Genomic DNA, 6,173 nt, shown 5'->3' with positions numbered 1-6,173 from the left:
GGAAAGAAAAGTCGAGGCTTTTGCAGGTTTGATTAAAATTCTAGGGGGTATTTACGTATTTCACACTTTAGAATTCATATTTATATATATGACACTTAAAACTTTAATATCACATTTAAAATAATATTATGGGTTAGTACATAAATTTTCCTAAAACTTTATTTTGTGCTCCTATGTCTAGTTAAAATTTAAGGTGCCAGATTGAATGTTTATCCTGCCCGAAAAAAATTAAATTTTAGTGTATTATTGTTTAATTTGGGATAAAGTTAAGTATTGCTTATTGAAGTTATTGAATCTGCCAATTATAAAAATAACACTAAATTTTTAAAGTTTGACTCTATGCAAAAAAAGTAATATGATAAGGATTGATACCGAAATTTAACAAATACCCAAGAAAAAACATATATTATCATTGAATTCAAAATCTAGAATTATAACAAATAGTTGGAAAATTAAAAATTACAATGATACAACACAAAACTAGAATAAGAGGTAAATCTAGGGCGCAAGTGATGCGTTGTAGACCTCGGGGGTGGTGGTAATGAGACATCTAGCTAGTCAGAAGGGGATGACAATAAACCAGTGATTATCCCTGAGTGGTGGCAGCGGAGGTGGAGGAAGGGAAAAAAAAACATAATATTTGCTGCTTCTTGGGCGGTGGCAACAAATGTGGAGGAGAGATTTCAACCTCGCTATTTTTTAGGTGGTAGCAACAAGGTGAAAGTGGCGAGGGTGAAGGCAGTCAATGTGAGAAAGGATGGAACATTGTTTAGGAAGGATAAATTTCACTCTAATATATCTAAAGTACTACTTGGAACCCTAAGATATAACCCGTAGAGGGAAAAAAAATGTTGTCCATAGCTTTCCCAAAGCAAATTAAACAAAGATGAAATCTCTAAACACCAACAAAGCACATATATAGTCCTAGATAACTAGGAGTGTGCCCCACTCCAACTGAGCGGCACTCCCGAGAAGACTAGAGAGCCAGTAATGAAGACTTAGCTGCTTTAGCAAGGATCTTTTGTCCTTTCGTCTGATTAATCCAAGCTTCTCTTTTGCTCCTCGACTTCGCCTCTCATTTGTCTCTATGGAAGATAAAATTTGAGATTATATTATGTATAGTACTTATATTAAAGCTATACTATGTAATTTGTCTTTTGTACCCTTTCAAGTATTTACAAGTTTGTCATATGTTATTTATATACACAAAGAGCAGTGTAATTGTATCATAATGAAAAATTAATACAAAAGCTTATCTTATTTGTCTCTGTATCTCCTCCTCCTCCTCCTCCTCCTCCTCCTCCTCCTCCTCCTCCTCCTCCTCCTCCTCCTCTTCTTCTTCTTCTTCTTCTTCTTCTTCTATATCTATGTTCTTTATTGGTATCAGATCAAGGATATTTGTGAAGCCTTCACAATCATGGATTCCCCTTCTTCAAATTCTCCACATTGTACCAATTTATCTGAAGAATCCCTCAACATGATGAAGGATAAGCTTTATCCCTCCTCCAGTCGTCTTTCTAATGCAAAACATCAAAAGCATGGAACGTAATCCTCTCATAATTGAAAACTATGTTGTTTGAAAAGTTCAAGTTAAAAAACTCCTTATTGCCAACAGTTTCGAATCATTTCTTAATCGCACCACCCTTCCCCATCTAAAGATTTTCAAGGTTCCAATGGCACAATCACGGAAAACCCAAATTGTGCACTTTGGAAGCTTGTTGATCAAAATCTTTTCGCAACCTTGCTTTCAATAATCTCACCATTTGTTTTACCCTACATTATACACTTCACCAACACTTCTGAGCTTTGGATCACCCTTGAAAAACGACTCCAATCCTCAAACTATTCAAGAGTGATTCAATTCAAACACCAACTCCACAACATTCATATGGGAACACAAAATATCTTATATCAATTAAATCGTTAGTAGACAATATAACCGTTGTCAGCTCCAAAGCTAATAATGAAGACATCTTTATCTACACCATGAATGGTCTCCCTCCTACCTATTAATCTTTCAAAGTTGCAATTCACACATAGTTAACTCGGTTAAGTCTTGAAGATTATATTCTCTTCTTTATAGCAAAGAAATCAAAATTGTCAACGAAACTCTCAAATCTGGCCATGACTCAGCCTTACTCACCTTTAAAAATAAAACCAATTATTCCAAAACAATAATACCCACCAAGAACATCCAATTTTCAAAATTTGCATCTTACAACAACCCTCAACCCTCTACAATTATCAGCATATGTCAAATCGGCAACTAGAAGGGTAATTATACTGACCAGTGTTGGCACCAGATGAATCTCCAGTACAAAGCTACCACAACTAAGCCACAACAACACTCCAAGTTTCTAACAGTTGTAGGAATCAAGATTGGGTTATGGATGCAGAGCCAACAACACATATGCCACCTTATTTAGATAATCTACAAAAGCTGACTCCTTATGATGGCTCGAAACAGGTAAAGCTTAGCAATGGTCAGGTCATCGACATTTCTCATACTGGAAATGGGCTCCTGCCAACACCTGATCATAAGCTCCTTCTTTCTAATATTTCAAAGGTACCTAACATCTCTCACAATTTAACGCTATGGATCTCAATTTGTCAAAGATAATAACTATCCAATTACTTTTCATACTAGCAAATTTGTCGTACAAGACATTTTATCCAAGAAAATTCTACTCAGTCGCAGCCTCAATAAAGACATATATCTTTTATGTGCTCTGATGGCCACTACATCCTTGAAATATGGCATAATAGGCTTGGCTACCCAAACCATAAAGTGATTAAAGTTCTTCCCAAATAACAACCACACCTTAAGTTGTCTAAAACACCTGGCACATGTAATGCCTACTTTCAGAATAAATGTCATAAGCAGCCTTTTCAGGCTAATATCACCTTAGAACTTCTACACTCAGATGTTTGGGGGCCTTTTTCTCAGTCTCCGCTTGATGGATGTATTTATTATATTAGTTTTATAGATGCTCATTCTATATATTACTGGTGTTTCCCTTTGCATGCTAAAATTAAAGTGCCTCTATTTTTATTAACCTAAACAATTGCAAAATCAGTATAATAACAACATTAAAATTTTAAGAATCGATGAAGCCAATGAATATAAATCACAACAAATTCATAATTATTTGCAACTCAATGACATTCAACATCATCTTAGTTGTCTTTATGCACCTGAACAAAACGAGGTGGCAGAATGCAAAAAATGACACATAACAGAAAATGCTAAAACTTTCCTCAATACTACCTTTTTACCCACCAAATTTTGGATTACAGCTGTACAAACTATAGTTTGTTTTATCAATCTAATTCCTTAATCTACCATACATAGTTTATCTCCCTTTCAACTTCTCCAAAATGTATCTCCCAATTATCATAACTTGAAAACGTTTGGTGCGCTTGTTTCCCATGGCAACAACACTCCATGAATTATAAATTTAATCTCAAGACTCTCATGTGTGTGTTTCTGGGATATATTTGTCATCACAAAGGTTTTCAGTGGTATGACATTCAAAATGAGAGGCTTATTATATCAAGGCATGTGACTTTCAATGAAGACTATTTTCTCTTCAAGGAAATTCATACCACTCCAAAACTCACCAGATAACCATGCACCCTCCTTCTTCGGCTCTACTTATTCCAACATCTACAATACCTCACTTCTCTCACAACACACATTCTTTCCTTCTCCACATCCTATTACCTCTGACAGTATTTGTACTAATCCTCTCTCACAATCTGTTATCAACACCTTACAACCTATTAGTCATCATAATACTTCAAATTCACCTTCCCATCTTTTTGTTGCTCCTTCTATCCCTCAAACCCATGCTCATCACATTTTAACTCGCATGCAAACTGACAAAATAAAACCCAATAAAATATTTTTTTCTTTTACATCATACCTACCTTAATACACCTATTAACTTTAAAGAAGGTATAAAACAACAACATTGACGTCACGCTATGTCAAAAGAATATATGGCACTATAAAAACAAGCCACATGGACTCTTGTTCTTTCGGATAATCAACAAAATGTGTTGGGCTGCAAATGGACGTTTAGGACAAAGTATCATACAAATGTTACAGTTGCTCACCAAAAAGCTCACTTAGTGGCTCAAGGATTCAAATTAAAACTAGGTATTGGCTATATTAAAACATTTTGTCTTGTTACTAAATTTATAACAATAAAAATGCTTATTTCTTTAACTACCACCGAAAGTAGGGACATACATCAACTAGATGTTTCAAATGCCTTTTTACATGACAAACTTGTAGACATCATTTATATGCCTCAACCTCTGGACTTTCATGATACTAATTATCCACATTTTGTTTGCAAGCTAAACAAAGTTATTTATGGTTTAAAACAGAGCCACGACAGTGGTATTCTACCTTTTGCACATTTTTATATACCCAAAAATTCAGTTGAGCAATTTGGATCATTCTTTACTTATATATCATCAAAATAAAATATGCATGTTCTTACTCATCTATGTAAATGATATTCTTATCACATGAAACTCTTCCATAGCAGTTCAAAATTTAATTCAAGCTTTAACACAGTAATTCAATTTAAAGCAACTTGGACACTTACCCAACTTCTTAGGTCTATACATAAACAAAACTCATAATGAATATTTTTTGCATCAAATAAAATATATATCATAATTGTTTTCTAGAGCCGGAATGATGCAATCAAAGCCTCCCTCTACTCAGTTACCTCTTCAGCCTTCCAAACCCATTATTTCTCACTTAGCTCAGTCCAATCCTCAACAATATTTTCAACTTATTGGAGTTTTACAATATTAACAATACCTCAACCTGACATAACTTCTAGTGTTAACTTTTTAAGTCAACACATGCATGAACCTCATGATTATCATATGTAATTACTCAAAAGGCTACTGCAATATCTCAAAGATACCCATACTACGAGTTCTCTTTCACTTTTTGCCTATGTTGATGTCGATTGGACAAGTGGCATCAGTGATAAGAATCACATAACTGGATACTTTATTTATCTTGGTTCCAACCTCATCTCCTGGTCATCAAAGAAGCAAACTATTGTTTCTTGATCATCAGTCAAATCAGAATATCGTGCGTTATCCACTACTACCGCTGACATATTTCGGTCACCAAATTTGTTTGGGAAAAAATTAAATTAAATTTAATATATAAATAAATTTGATTTTAGAAAAATATTATTTTAATTTTGAACAAATAATGTTTTAATTTTTGAAAATATGAGATCAAATATGAGACCAGACAGATCTCATATATGCAATAGTTTAAATAAACGAGTGCAACATTGTAATTGATGCACCTATCCTAGGGAATAGACACATTGCTTGAAAGTGAGGTTTGATTAACTAAATTATAGAATTTATGACATCCATTTTGGACTACAAAATCTTTAATGTTGACCGACAAATTGTCCTATTTAATATAGAAATTTAAATAGGATTTATATTAGACTGAGTTCCAAAATTTCTTATAGAGACAAACCCCTTTATTTAATTACATCTTAAGTGACTGAAGTCGCTTAATAATACTCTTCATTCATATTAGTGGTTTTGCTTACAAAAATTTGAAAGTTTAAGATTTCAAGATTGGACATTGGAGATTTAAAAGGAAACTAATCAAATATGAACAATTATTTTTAGGAATCGGAGGGAATGAAAAGTAGGAGATGTCACTGATCTGAAGGGAACCTTGGTGACTTCTCAAGCTATCATACTATTTTGCTTCAATTTTGAGAAAATACTATTAGATGTTTCATCCAGCCAATTTTATTATTTAGGACTTATACTTGTATGACACTAGGGGTATAAATGGGTCGAACACGAGCGAGCTCAGGCTCAACTCGTGTTCGGCTCATTTGTATTTCGAGCTCAAAAAGTGGTGAGCCAAACACGAGCCGTTCATGAACAAAGAGTCGTTTTGACAACCCTAACCATGTAGCCATAAAATGTTAAGGCTTGGGGCAAGATTTAAAACAACATTTGAATCTAATTTAATAATTTTTATTATATTTTCTTAGTTAATACTTTTAATTGATTATAAATATTTGTAGCCATGTAAACAATTAATTTTTTTAACATCAATTGTGTGTGTGTGTGTGTGTGTGTGTGTCTATATATATATATAT

This window comes from Phalaenopsis equestris, unplaced genomic scaffold, assembly GCF_001263595.1.
Source record: "Phalaenopsis equestris unplaced genomic scaffold, ASM126359v1 Scaffold000609, whole genome shotgun sequence".
Taxonomy (NCBI): Eukaryota; Viridiplantae; Streptophyta; class Magnoliopsida; order Asparagales; family Orchidaceae; genus Phalaenopsis; species Phalaenopsis equestris.
Note: the sequence above shows the minus strand (reverse complement) of the source record.